General features: G+C 51.3%; 1 protein-coding gene across 1 annotated transcript in view; it reads left to right on the top strand.

Moving 5' to 3' along the window:
• Nucleotides 1-5,844: 5,844 nt before the first annotated feature.
• Nucleotides 5,845-14,772, top strand: part of Wnt5b (Wnt family member 5B) — a 110,784-nt gene continuing 101,856 nt past the window's right edge. The window contains exon 1 of the mRNA XM_005365118.2: nt 5,845-5,882. The gene's annotated coding sequence lies outside the window, so the exon portion shown is untranslated. The remainder of the gene's footprint in view (nt 5,883-14,772) is intronic.

Here is a 14,772-nt window from a genome sequence, read left to right as displayed (position 1 = left end):
AGATCCTAAGGGGTTTCCTGCTCTTGGGCAGCAACTACAAAGGAAAGTTTCTACCAAGCACTGGTTTTATAGGCATAAAAAAATGGAAGATTGGGGGTTGGTGGGTCATGGATTCTTATTCCACAGTTTCAGACAGTGGGTGACAGGATTGAATTCCTCAAAGAGGCCCTGAGAGGCCCTCATATAAAGCTGTGAACATGGAGCCTGGGTTATGATGAAACCCCCATGATGTTGGAGGTACCACAGTCATGGAATGTCTGCCAAGGAGAATTGGATGCAAGGAGTGGAACTCGTCCAAGAGAGAAATGTGTGTTGCAGGCAACAAAGCTGGAGGGGCGGAGTTACCTCATTCTTTCAGAACTGAGATAATTTACCAGGAGTCCTAGATGCCAGACATGGAGTGAGATCATTAGTGTTTTCCCTGCTGGGTTTCAGCCATGCTTTGGCTGACTCTTGCCATGCTCTGTCCCTGTCACTCTCTTCTGTGCAATTGTCTTTTGGAAGTGTGCAGTTTGTTCCTTTGTTTTGTGTTGTTTTTACAGGTGGTCACAGTTAAGGGATTGCCTTGAGTCTCAGAAGAGACTTCTGAAGTTGGACTAAATGTATTTTGCATCATGAGACACCCATGAGCCAACTGGCACAAGAGGCATAATATCCCCCATCGGCTAATATAGCTCAACATTTGGTTCCTAGCCGGTATTACTGTTTGGGAAAATTGTGAAGGCCTCAGGAGGCAAAGCCTTGTTGGAGGAAACACAACACCAGAGGAGGGTGGGCCTTGAGTTTTTGGGTTTTTGTTGTTCGTTTGTTTGTTTTAAGACTTATTTATCTTTTATTTTATGTATGTGAGTGCCTTGCCTGCATGTGCATTGCATGCATGTCTGGTACCTGCAGAAGCCAGCGGAGGGTGTTGGATCCCCTGGAACTGGAGTTATGGGTGCTTGTAAGCAGCCATGTGGGTGCCTGGAACTGAATACAGGTCTTCTGTAAGAGCAGTGAGTGCTCTCAGCTGAGAAGCTGTCTCTCTAGCCCCAGGCTTACTATGCTCCACAGCTGTCCTGCCTCTGCCCTGCCTGATTTTGAGCTTGGTGATGGGCGGTAAGTCCTCTGGAACTGAGCCAAAGTGAACCTTGTCCCTGAAGTCGCTTTGATCTTGTGTTTTACCACAGCGAGAGAGGAGAAACCGACACATAGACTGCTAGAAGGGAGGCAAGCAGAACCTGCTGATCCAACAGGCCCCAAACCATCCCAGCTACTGTGCGTCTGGGGTAGTCCACAGGCAGCGTGTGGGTACTGAGTCAGATTCACCAGTTTTGAAAGCTTTTATTCCTAGAAAAATGCTAGTTTCTGTCATGCCTGGAGAGGCAGCAGGAGACCAAGTGCACTGGGGGCGGGACTGGAGAACAGGTCATCAGCTTTGCCTCACAGTTCCATTCTAGGGTGTGCAGGCTCATGGTCAGGTCCTCCCCCACCCTCCTGGGAGGGGATATTTTCTCTGCATCCTAAACAAACCCTTTGCAATGGTCCAGATGAGTTGGCCTGGAGGATTAGCACACCTAGGTGTCCTGTCTGCACACAGACGCAACACGGCCTGGAGGATTAGCACACCTAGGTGTCCTGTCTGCACACAGACGCAACACGGCCCAGAGTTCTTCCCCATGGCCTTGGTTCTGGCAACAGCTGATACACTAACCAGGGAGCCCACGAAAGACCCCAAGAGCTAAGGTGTCTCCCTTTCCTCTCCAGTTGTTCTGGCTTAGAGGAGAGTCTCCCAAGTGTGGCTGTCAGCCCGTGAGTGCTGACGACTCTCTTCAGGAATCACAGCCAGGGTCATAGGAATTCCCATAGGACCAGATATTATTTCCCCTTTTCTCCCCTCCTTGCCCTCCTTTCCCTTTCCTCTGCCTACCTTCCCTCTCCCTCCCTCCTTCCCTTCTCTTTCTTCTTTTGGATACAGGATCTCACTCCATAGCACAAGCTGACCCCAAACTTGTCCTTTCTTATTTTTTTATATTATATTTTGGTCTTTTTGAGGCAGGATCTCACTGTATATTGTTGGCTGGACTAGAACTCACTTTATAGACCAAGCTGGCCTTGAACTCACAGAGATTCTCCTGCCTTTGACTCCTGAATGGTGGGATTAAAGGCGTGGACCACCACTCCTGACCCCCTTCCCTTCCTTTGTTTTAAACCTAACATACTAAGAATATATATGTTTCGTTTGGGAGAAGTGAACAACACCCAAAAGGGGTGGTGGTGGTGGTGAGGGCAGTGGCCTTTTCTGTGATCAAAATACCCTGACAAAAGCAACTTAATGGAGAAAGTGTTTATTTTGGTTGCTGTGGTAGTTTGAATGTAATTGGCCCCCATAAGGTCATAGATAGTAGCACTGTTGGGAGGTATGGTTTTGTCGGAGTAGGTGGCCATGTTGGAGGAAGTGTGTCACTGTCAAGGTGGACTTAGAGGTCTCATATATGCTCAAGCCATGCCCAGTGTCTCAGACCTCTTCCTGTTGCCTGTGGGTCAAGATCACAGCTCCTTTTCCAGCGCCACGTCTGCCTGTATGCTGCCATGCTTCCTGCCAGCATGATAATGGATGAAATCTCAGAACTGTAAGCAAGATACCCCCAATTAAAAGTTTTCCTTTATAAGAGTTGCTCTGAGTTATAGAAATGGCTTAGTGGATTAAGAACACTGGCTGCTCTTCCAGAGATCTAAGTTCAGTTCCCAGCAACCACATGGAGACTCACAGCCATCTACAGTGGGATCTGATGCCCTCTACTGGCATAAAGTAATATATGCAGAGAGAGTGCATATACACATAAAAACAAACAGATGCCATGACCATGGTGCCTCTTCACAGCAACAAAAATCCCAACTAAGACAAACACAATGTTGGGGAAGTCACGGCTGCAGGGACTGAGTGGCTGGCCACATTACATCACCGTCAGTAAGTAGAGAGTGAGGAATTCTTGTGTTCAGCTTGCTCTCTCCTACTTTTTCTCTCCATCATTTAGTGTGAGTCTTTTCCCTCAATTAATCTAATCCAGAAAATCTGTCACAGACGTGCCCAGAGATCTGTCTTCAAGGCAAGCCTAGATCCTGGAAGATTGACACCCAATGGAAAACAGATCTCATCAGCCCTGCCTCTGGAGTACAGTACTGTATAGACCTCTCTAGAACATGGCCCAGGCTATGTGGCCTGCTCAGATGCACATCTTACCTGAGTAGGGCTTCCACAGGGGCCACTATTGGACTATCTTGGACTGAGGAAGAAAAGAGGGGTGGGCCGGACGGTTAGCTGGAGCTGCGTCCATCTATTGCCTCTTCCCACTCTGTTGACAGCAAGGAGCCAAAGTGAGCCCGTGTGCTCTTAGTGAGAGGTCTGCCTCCTCACATCTGCTTCTCTAGCCTTTAAACATCCTGATGCTGAGAACTCAGGAAGTGGAGCCCAAACCACATTCTAGATCCATCCCTCCATAACATTCTGAAGTGATTACAGTCTCCAGACTCATGCTTTCCCTCAAACTTCCACAAAGCTTCCCCGCTCCACTGCCAGAACAAATGCTTCACTAGAGGGAAATAGTGGGACTTATTTATAACTTGACAAAGCAGCTAGAGATTTTATGCCCATTTTAGACAGTTCTCTGATGTGGAATAGAATGTCAACTAGGCAAAGATGTGTTACCTTTGTTTATGCTGCACAATATTACTGTAACTATGTGTGTTACATTTGTTTCACCTTGCCTGCCTAAGGCACCTGATTGGTCTAATAAAAAGCTGAGTGGCCAATAACTAGGCAAAAGAGGGATACGCCATGCTGGCAGACAGAATAAGTAAGAAGAGAAATCTAGGAGGAGAGAAGAAGAGAGAAAGAGAGGGACACACTCAGGGCCAGAAGCCAGGCAACCACCTGCCATCCAAACAAGAGAAGCAATGAAAGTAAGAGATACAGAAGGAGGCCAGATGGTGGTGGCAAACGCCTTAAATCCTAGCACTCGGGAGGCAGAGGCAGACGGATCTCTGTGAGTTCGAGACCAGCCTGGTCTACCAGAGCTAGTTCCAGGACAGGCACCAAAGCTAGACAGAGAAACCCTGTCTAGAAAAACAAAAAAAAAAAAACAAAACAAAACAAAAAGGAAGGAAGGGATGGAGGAAGGAAAAATGAGAGGAAGGAAGGAAGGAACAGAAAAAGATATACAGAATGAAAGGTAAAAAGCCCTGAGGCAAAATGTAGATGAAGAGGAACAGATAATTCAAGTTATAAGAGCTAGCAAGAAACAAACATAATATAAGGCTGAGCATTCATAACTAGTAAGAAGTCTCTGTGGAGCTGGTTTGTGGCCCAAAAGAAAAAGCCTGTTGCAGTTCTTTCCTTGTCCTGTGTGTCCCCAAGGAAAAAGCCTTGAACTAGAGTCTCTGAGAGGCCAAGTTCCCATAACAATCGTAAGGAATTGGTTTTCTGACCTGACCAGATCTCAGAAACCACATCCCAAGTGAGAAAACTCACCGGTACCTGTCTGATCGGCCAATACCAACTGTCTTTCTCTCAGATTAGGGGGCCACTTGCTAAAAAGATCTCTTAACTCTTCCTATTGTTAACCGCCCCCCTCCCCGCCATCAACCCCCAACAAGAGTTCCGTTCACTTCATCAGTGTGATGAGTTCCTGGTCTCTTTAATGCCCGGAACTTCTCTGTTGCCCCTGACCCCGGAAAGGGGAATCTGTCACCTTGTTTGGTTTCTAGGTCAAAAGCACAGCCTTTGTTTATTACTGGTGTTTCCTTCCTCTCACCACACTGAGTTCAGAGGCAATTTCTTCATTAGGGTGACCAAACTCACTCACAGCCTGAAGTCTAGACTCGGATCATGAGCTCTTGGTAGGAACCTTGTCACCAGAGTTTAGAAAAGGCTCCTGCCACCAGTTGGAGGCCAGCTTGGCCTCCCCAAAGCCTCTACTAACTCCTTTCCGCTTTCCTGTTCGTTGGGCAGCTCACTGTGGTGTTCTGGGAGGTAACAGACTTAACAGACTATAGGAACCGCCATAAAAGTGTTTAAATTTTGGGCTGAGCTAAGGCCAAACACTGGCCTCTAGTGACCTTTGCAGGCTACTAACAGCAGGGTCCTTTTATGTGCCTCCTGTTTATCGGGGGAATAACCCAGCCCCAAGTCCTTGCAGAAGAAGCCTTTCCCTCTAGAACAATCGAGGCATCAGAGTCCTGCCTGTGTGGATGCTTTATGAGGTGTCCGGAGAGAGAAGGGGAGACGAGGGTTTGCAGAGTGGAAATAGTTCTCGGGTCGCTTTGTAGTTTCTGAGTCCAAAGAGTACGCGTAAGTCACTCATCCGCACTGCACGTCCACGCGAGGTTGCTGTGCTCTGTCCCGCAAGAGCCTGCGGGGTGGTGGGCGCGGAGTCCGCGGCGCAGGAGGCAGGTGCGGGGGCCGGTCCGGCGCCGGGGAGGAGCCCTGCAGAGGGGCGTCGCGCGCGGCCGCGGGCTGCGGGGGGCGGGGAGGCGGCGCGGGGCGGGGCGCAGGCGGCGGAGCCCCGGGATTGCGCGCCCCGTGCTGGCGCTGCACTCGAGCGGTGGCCACCAACCTCGTCGCCTACTCGGGGCTGGAACTTCCAGGAGTCCCCCGCTCCAGGTCGGCGGCGGTGCCCGGACGGACGGCGGGGACTCTGTGTCTCCCAGGGCTCCCGAGCCCGCGTAGCCTGCGGCCGAGCCCGAGCTCCGGGCGCCCAGCGCCCATCAGGGCAGACCCGGCACTCCGGACGGGCAGGCTCCGACCGCCGATGAGGAGTACGGGGCGGCTGCGCGAGCGGCCCGCGCGCTGAGCCGAGGCTACCCCGTCCCGCGGCCGACCCGACGCCGCAGCCCCCCCGCAGGTAAGCTCGGGAGTGGCCCCGCGCAGGCCGAGGGCGCTGCACGACCAGGTGGCGGGAAAGGGGCGCGCGGCGACCGACACCGCGGGCTGCTGCGAACAAAGCTGGGGCCGCGCGCGGGTGCCTGGCGCGGGCAGGTGGGGCGCGGGCGTCCAGGGGCTCCGCGCTCGTTCGGCGTGTGGCCAGGAGAGGGGCCGCTGCACGTCGCTTCTCCGAAGCTTGAGTCCGGAGCGGCTGTGCTTTTCCCGGCTTGGCGGGACCAAGCTGCAGTTTTCCGCGACTGTACCGCACGGAGTGTCTCGGACAGGTACCGTGAAGGGGTGACTTTAAGTTCCTGCTCCAGGCCAGCGCGGGTTGCGCCCTAGAGATGTGGTGCTGTCTGGTTCGATTGCTCCTTTGCATCTCTCTCTCCATCCTCACGGGGCGCCCCGGCTGGTATCTGGCCCAGCACTCTGGTCAGACTCAACTTTCTTGGTTATTGCATCCTTTAAAAGTCGTCATTGGACACTGCTCACTTTGCTTCTAGAACGATCGGTTCTGTTTTGCAGGCAGAGAAATTGAGGTGGCTCAGGCCCAGGGTGAGTCCTCAGTGAGTTGATGGGGGAGGAAGCCTTTGCCCTCCACTTTACCAAAGTCTTTCTTCACTGCCTTTGCTACCGGGCCACGTTGACAAAGCTCTCCGCGGTTTCCACCCTGGGTAGTTTCAGCCTGGTACCTGGAAGAAAAAAGGCCCAGGGTCAAGTTACCAGTCTTCTGAACGGCTCAGGCCACCTCGGAGCCCAGCCGCCCCCCCCCCATTTGCCAGAACGATGTCCATGCTGACTGTCAGTATAGGAGCGGAGATAGCAAGCAGGCAGCGGCTCACTCCTTGTCAGATACCAGCGTTCATACAGGCTCATGTGGAAGCGTAGGATTCCTTTTTTGTGACTGGCCAGGTAACACAGGGCTCCTGGAGGAGGAGGTACACTCTCAGAAAGATGGAGAACCTTCTCCTGCACCCGCAGTCGCTGCATGGATCCACCCGGAGAGTGGATTATTTATCAAAGAAGAGACCCTGATCTCAGGCACAGGCTGAGGATGCCAGTCTGGCAGTCACAGGTCTGACTTGGCAAACACCCCACCTTGGTGTAAGGCTGGCTGGAGGGAAGGCTGGATGATGGTTTTCTTTTATTTCAAAATAGTGTCCCATCTCTCTTTGACACATAATTGGTAGTTATAAATAGCAAGGAGGTACGATTTAAAAGGCAAAGTCTAGAGACCCTGAGGGCCAGTGTGAGAAGTAAGGCAGTGTGGGGTCTTCATAGGATGTGAAGGGCAGGAGGAGCCCGGGCTCCTAACCAACAGGTGCAGGTGGCTGTCTCCATGAGGGACTGTGGGAGGCCTCCTTTAGCTTTTGTCTTGTTTTTGTTTTAAGGGTAGCCCTGACTATCCTGGAACTAACACTGTAAACGAGGCTGACCTCAAACTCAGAGATCCACCTGCTTCTGTCTCCTGAGTGCTGGGATTAAAGGGGAATGGCACCATGCACGACCCTCTTACCTCCCCCCTTCCTCTTCTCCCCTTAAAGTCAGAGGCTCTGGGACACAGTGTGGGGGTTTTTGTGTCAAGGGAACCCATCCAGGTGTAGAAGAGCCTGCTGGCTCTTTCCCGTCTGCTCAGTTCCCGGTTTCCCAGGCTCAGCTCCTAAGTATGTGAGTGATGGTGTTTGCTCAGGGTGCTGTAAACCAACTCTGTCTTTAGTGTGTGTGTAGTTGTGACTCCTTCCAGGGTTTCTCACTGCTCTGAAACGATCCTTCGCTTAAACACTTTCTGTCTAGGAAGCATAAAAGCTACAGGTGATGCCGGAGTATAGCTCAGTGGTAGAGTGTGTGCTTGTTGTGTCTTTCAGGCCCTCTTTCCCATCCCACGAACAATACACATAGACACACACGAAAGAGAGAGGGAGAGAGAGAGAGCGCGCGCTTTCTAATTCCCAAAATTTCTGGTAGACATATACTGGGAAAAGAAAACCAGAATTGTTCTTCACCGGTGTATTCCATCCTTCTCTTAGCCCAGTGGCAATGGTTTTGTTTTCTTGTTTGCAGTGCTGGGGTTGGAACACAGGGCCCTGAGCGTGCCAGGCAAGTACTCCATGGCCGAGCTCATTCCTAGCCCAAAAGCATTTTTAAATGATTTTGTTGTTTGTTTTTCTTTAAAGGGGAGGCTAGCCTGGTGCGTCCTGACTTTGACTTCAAGGACGCCTAAGGACTGCGATTTTCCACCCTTCTGAGTTTGCTCTCCGGTTCTTTTTGCACCACTATTATTCATCTCCTTAATCTTCTCTAGAAGTCCTCAGCACCCACCGCCCCACACCTCAGGGGATCCCCTGTGATGTGATGAGCAGAGGTGTATTTCAGGTCTCTCAGGGCTTGGAAGGGCTGTAGATGTGAAAATCCTTGCTTGGCGAGAGTGCTGGGAGCATCAGAGGCTGCTTTCCGTTGAGCATTTCCAGACTGTGCTGGGAACCCAGAGAATCCAGGGCATAGAGATGGTGTTCAGGGTGAAGGCCTGGACCCTTCTCTGAGACACTCCTCCATGCCTCTCCTAGCAACATATTGGTGGAGTCTCAGAAATGGACCTGCTATGGACTCAGTTCTGGCTAGCTCTTTTCCTTCAGCAAGAAACGCCCGCTGTGCCAGAGAGCAGGTGACTGCCCTGCTCTTCCCAAGCCGTCGCCACCCCTGGGCGACTGTTTACCTGGCTAAATTTAAACCTCCACCCTCTGAATCCCAGCCTGACCCCCTGGCTCACCGGCTGCTGTGACCGCCGGCCGGCTGCTGTGGCTGCGTTTCCCGACTTCGTCCCTGTGGTTACAGTCTGGTCTTTTTGTGCTGTGTGAGTCCTCCTTCAGGCTTTCTAAAGTTGGCTTCTCTCCTCCCTCCTTCTCCACCCCTGTGGCTTTCTTCTTGACTCTCGCCTGCTGGCTGATTTAGAACCTGGGTCGGTGCTGGTGGGAGCCTCGCCCTGACGCCCTTCCATTGCCATGCATGGAAGTTTCATAGGGGCTGCTCACAGCTGCTACTGCAAGCCCTAGGGTCACTGACTGTGCCACACCCAGCCCCCGTCAGGTTCTGGGGTCCCCTCACTTACTATGGTGCTGGCTACAGCCACTAAAGGGGGCTAAAGAGACATTTTTCTGAGATCGGCACATCCCAACTGCAAACCCCAAAGACCTCACCTGTCCTGTGTACCCTGATCTTTGTATCTTTGTTTTCTTCTGGATTTTTGCCCTCATTTCTGTTTTGGAGATGGGATGTACATTATACTCTCTCTCCTTTGGCACTGATTTTCTGTATAGCAGGTTGTCTTAAAGGCCCTTCAGTTCTGACCCCGTCCTCTGCACAGCTTTGCGGTTTGTGGAAGTTATGATGTTGTGGCTCCGGCCCGGGTGGGAGGCCAGCGGGAGTCCGGGGTGTGTGCCCCTGGAGGTGAGCGAGGTGCTGAGAGGAAGGCCTGGGCCTTGTCCCTTCACGGTTCCTCTTTCACAAAGCCTGGTCTAATGGGCAGGTTTTGTGGTCACACCTCTAGAGCCTTTGGTTGGCCTCCTGGTCCATCCCAGCCCCAGGGATCTCTGTGGGTAGGTAGCATCCTGAAAATTATGACAGGGCTCTTTGTCTATAGCTTCAGGTGACTTGGACATAGGTACCTGTTTTGTTTTTATTGTTTCTTTGTTTTGCAATTTAGGCATTGAATTAGGAGGGGTTGTAAAGCTTAAAAAGTTAAATCATTTGTCTTTGAGTTCCTCATTTGAAAGTTTTCTTCTCAGTAGCTTCATTGAACCTGGAATACAAACCCCTAAACTGTTGTCTGTGTGGTTCATAAGCTCAGAGCGCCTCTAACCAGGACTGTGGGCGGGCGGTGGCTGAGTTTGGGTTAGAAGAGCCGGTGACTTAGGTTGGTTCATCAACGGCACCTTCCCCAGCTCGCCGACAGTTTACCTGCAGACGCTAAGTTAGAGTTTTCGTCAGGGCAGAATTTAGTAAATCTTTACTCAGAATTTCCCGACAAACTCCTCAGCAGTGTTGAAAATAGCACAGCACAGCACAAAATATCATAAAGCTATTGAGGCCAGGCTGATGGTGGTCCTGATGTTGCGGATCCTCACTGAGCTCACTCACATTGAGAGGAAGTCCTTTATGGCTGTGCCTCTGGGCTGTGCTGCCCCTGTCTCCCTGTGTTCCGTTCTTGAGCTAGATGTAGGAAAGAGCCTGGTATCCTAACCTCCTCCTCACCCCAGAGGGGAGGAGGCTGCCGATCGTGGGAAGGATGGAGCACAGCCGGGAGTCCATCACCCATGCACCTTGAAGACTGCACACTTTCCCCACATTGGTTAAGAAGTTGCTCTTGGGAAATTTTGAGTAATCTACAGACGTCTTGTTTGGAGTTTGGGCCCTTCAGTCAGGGTAATGAACCCTTAAAGGATGTCATCTAGGAGCTGCTGTGTGGAAGGTTGGGAAGGGAGGGAAGACTCTAAGTGATACACTCTGAGCCAGGAGCAAGAACAAGCTGGGGTGGGGGGTGGAGAGATTGCCCAACAGTTGAGATCACTTGTTGCTCTGGTAGAGGACCTGGGTTCAGTTCCCAGCAGCTCCATGGTGGTTCACAGCCTTCTAGTTCCAGGGGATCTGATGCCCTCTTCTGAATGCTAAGCACACCAGGCACGCACATGGTGAATAAACATGTGTAAGCTAAATATTCACATTCATAAACTAAAAAATAAATCTAAGAAAATAACAAATGGAACAAATTGGAACTACAGAGTTCGAGGCCAAGGCTCCATGGTACTTCATGGACCTGGGTGTGAACCGCCATTGAACCGCCACCCCCCAGCTGCACAGTCTTAGGTGAGCAGGGGCTGTAAAACTACACCACTATATCGGTTCCGGTTCCGGTTCTGTTCTGCGCTCTACTCGCTATGTGCTAGGGGAACTAGGCTGAAAATTTCAAAACACACAAACACAGACAGAGACAGACAGACAGGCAGGGCTTGAGACAAGACTGCCAAAAATGCCCACTTATTGTGCTCTGGGGCAGCTTATATAGGGCTCTGGCCATGCCCCAGCTCTCGGGATCTTTCAGCTGCAGACCCACTCCCCTGCCATTAGGATCTCAGAGCAGAGGAAGACAAGTTGTTTACAAGAAATTCAGGGTCTGGTGGTCCGCAGTCCCCAACAAGGGGCAGTTGACTTCTTTTCCTCAGCTTCCATATTCGTAGGCTGGTAACAGTATCTCACACCTATCCTCCGTGTGGCTGTGTGGCAGGTTGTGATGAAGGGGGGGGGGAAATGAAAGGGAAAGATAGTGGCGGTGTCCTTGTTTTACATGTAGCCCTCAAGCCAGACCTGCTGCATCAGCGTTTCGCTAACACTCAAGGAAGATGAGGACCAAAGAGACAGATAGCGCAACAGGTAAAGGAGATGGCTATGTAACCCCGGTAACCTAAGTTCAGGCCCTGGAGCCCACGGAATGAAGAGCACTGACCCCAACACAGTGGACCTTTGACTTCTGCTTGCACACACATGTGCGGACAAGCTCACACCCCTAACTGTGAAAGGAGGCACGTGACCTACACCTGACCTGGAAGAACATCCCATCCCAGAGGCATTTAAATTCATGACTTTAAAACTCATGCTGCAACCTCAGAAATGTCAGAAAGCTGGCTGCTGTGCGGTCCTTCTACTGGACGATACGGGTGGATACAGGGCTGTTTAACTGGCCATCTGTGGTCGACAGCAGGGTCCGCCAGCTTTCCCTGGGATCCTGTCCTTTTCCAGTGTGCCACTTCTAGGGGGGTGGACCAAATCTTTTAAGTTGTCAGGGCCCAGATAAAGTTCTTTAACTTGTTGGAGCCCAGAGGCTGTGTCCCCCACAATGTTCTCTACCTCGACTCTGGGCTGGTGGCTCAAGGACTAGGCCACTGTAATGGATCTTAGTTACATCCTCCTCCTCTCATTTCTGCTCTGTATGGAGACTTCTCACGCTTCCTGGCCACACTCTCCCCTCTTTCCAGTGACCTAAAACACAGCCAAGACCCAGCGCCATGGCCAGAAAAACCCTATATGCCTGCCTTCTGCCTGCCAGGCCAGCTTCTGTCCACACACCTCTCGCCTGCTACTGACACCTCATGCCTGCGGTGTGCCGCCTGTGCCACGGTCCGAGGTTGCCTTGTCTGCCTGTCCACATGGGCCGCAAATCTGCCCCCCCCCCCATGTTCTTATTCTTCTCCAGCGCCTCCTCAGAGCTAAACTGTCTGAGCTGAAAGTGCACAGTAAGTGTGTTGTTTGGGTTGGTTTTGGCATTTGTTTATTTGAGACAGGCTTTCGCTCTGTCACCCTGACTGGGTTTAGACCAGTCTGGCCTTGAACTCACAGAGATCTTCCTTCCTCTGCTTCTATTTCCTAAGAGTTAGTCCCCACTCTGTAAAGGTGAACTCCCGCCACCTGTCTCATCCGTGCTGAGGACACTTAACATCCTGGACATGAGGTTGTGCCTTAAAGTCAGTCTGGTGTCGTAGTCTAAATAGGAGTGCTGCTTGTCTTTCTAACCGGTACAAAATAATAGTGATGCTAGACTCAGTAAAATAAGGCAATGCCCTGGTTGCTGTTTCCTACAGCGACCTTGTGTCATTTTCTTGGGAATGTCCTGGTTTTTGCCAAATGGAATATTTAGAGTGTCACCTTCATGTCGGGCCGTCTGTTGACTAAGTGTTTAAACTGAGTGGGTGGGCCTTAGGCAAAGGCATGTGCTCCAGGCTACCTAGACCCAAGGTTTGAGGCTCCTGGGCTCAGGGCAGCCCCCTGGAAATCAGAAGTCTAGGATATCTGCCCCTCAGTTCACTGGGGTCATGGGCCCGCGAGTGAACCAGTGCGCAGCCGCAGCCCCATGCCTGACTCTGGAGTTGTTAGGATGGTGTGAGGTGCTGAGCCTCAGGGTAGTTCACAGTCAGCAAAGGTGCCGCTCCTACCTGCGGGATGTGCGGAATGGAAACAGGACCCGGAGGTTTCTTTCAATCCACTGACGAAACACAGCCCTCGGGGACTCGGGTGACTCATATCTGGCACTTGTCTTCTTGTTTTTGTACTTCTAGGAGTGGCTTTGAAAACTTTGTAGAAGCTCGTCTGGCGAGGTGAAATAGTATCCCCAAGAACTGAAAAGAAGTTACATTCTCAAGCCAAAGTGTCGTCTCCCCCCCCCCCAGTCCACTTAATACTTGGCTGTTTCACAACCCTGTCGTCAGAAACCGTGTCAGATAGAATGTCATCAACATGAATGTCTTCATCGTGAAAGACGGGGTCAGATCTCCTATGCGCAATGCTTAGAAAATCAAGTCGTGTTTGCCTGGTGCCGGTGCAGGGGTGAAGAGGTGGCCTTGGGCGGGTTCCCCAAGCCCTACTGACCTCGGCTTCCCTACTTGTGAGCCTCCTTCCAGGGCTGGCATGAGGAGCAGCTGAAGGGAGTCCCGACCGCTCATGCAGAGTGCACGCGGGGCGTTCGTTGCTCGTAGAAAGGTCTCAGGAAGCATTTGCACCATCATGCTTCTGAACAACCACAAAGAATGCCATTGTGCGACGGGCCAGAGAGTCAGCACAATGTAACAACCAGCAGTTTGCTATGTCTGGGAGGCAGGGTGTTGTTTTGATTCTTAAACGAGCATTAATAAGCTTCACAGACATGTCAGTTCCATGGTAATCTGTCTCAGGTAACACTGCCTTCTCCATCTTACACAGCTGTGACCAAATCAAAATCCCTGGTCAGGGCCTGAGCTGGTAGCTTTGAGTGAGTCCTTGCACTGTTAGGTGTTCTGTGACTCTCATAGGCTCACCCTCAAAACCGTTTTGTGGAGATGGACCCCCTCTGACCTCTGACTCGTTGGAACACTGGCCTCTGAGAACATACGTGGGCTTCCTTCCAGGACTGAGAGCTGGGGAGAAACTCTAAGCCTCTCACGCTCTCTACACCTCTATCTCTGCCCCATCCTGTCTTGCCACAGAGTAAGAGGGTTGTGGTAGGGAATCTAGCCAGGGCCTCAGTGCTTGCTGGGCAGATGTTCTGCCATTAGCATTTATTTCCCCATGCCCCCTTTTCTGTTTTGATCTACTTTATTGACATGTAACTGGCATGCAGTGAAATTCACGTGTTGGAAGTGTGTAAGTCGGTAAATTGGGACAAATGTCTATGTTCATTAAATTATCCCCTTACCCCCAAGACATCCGTACTTCCCCAGCAAATTCCCCTTACAGCATAGTGCACACTGCCCACCGTGAACCCAGGCAGCTGCGTGTGGTTTGGGTCATTGGAGATGATACTTACCTGTCCCCAGATTACATCGCTTGATTTATACGAGGATCGGGGGTTTCTCCTTCACTGCTCAACTTCTTTTGCCTGTCAAGATGTCTGTGAGACCTGTCTGGGTTGTCTTAAAGTCGTTTTATTACCCACATTTGCCTATGTTTTCATTTTGGTTATTCTAGGTTGTTACAGCAGTCTCTCTCTCTCTGTGTGTATGTGTGTGCGAGTGTGCTGTGCGTGGCTCTGTACTTATGTGTGAGTGTGTGTACTTGTGAGTGTGTGACTGTGTGTGTATACTCGTGTGTGTGCACATGTGTACACTTGTGTGTGCATGCATGCTTTGCAGCTAAAGATAGACATGATGCCCTCTTCAACCACTCTCCATGTGTTTTTGAGACAGGGTCTCTCACCGAATCTGGATCTCATCGACTCAGCTAAACTGCCTGCTAGTGAGATCCAGGGTGGCTCTACTCCTGTCTCCCTGGCGCTGGGGTTACAGGTGCGCTTTGCCACGCCCAGCTCCAGTCTCTGGCACTGGGGTTACAGGTGCGCTTTGCCACCCCCA

This window comes from Microtus ochrogaster, unplaced genomic scaffold (genome assembly GCF_000317375.1).
Source record: "Microtus ochrogaster isolate Prairie Vole_2 unplaced genomic scaffold, MicOch1.0 UNK1, whole genome shotgun sequence".
NCBI lineage: Eukaryota > Metazoa > Chordata > Mammalia > Rodentia > Cricetidae > Microtus > Microtus ochrogaster.
This window is presented reverse-complemented; position numbering and strand designations above follow the sequence as displayed.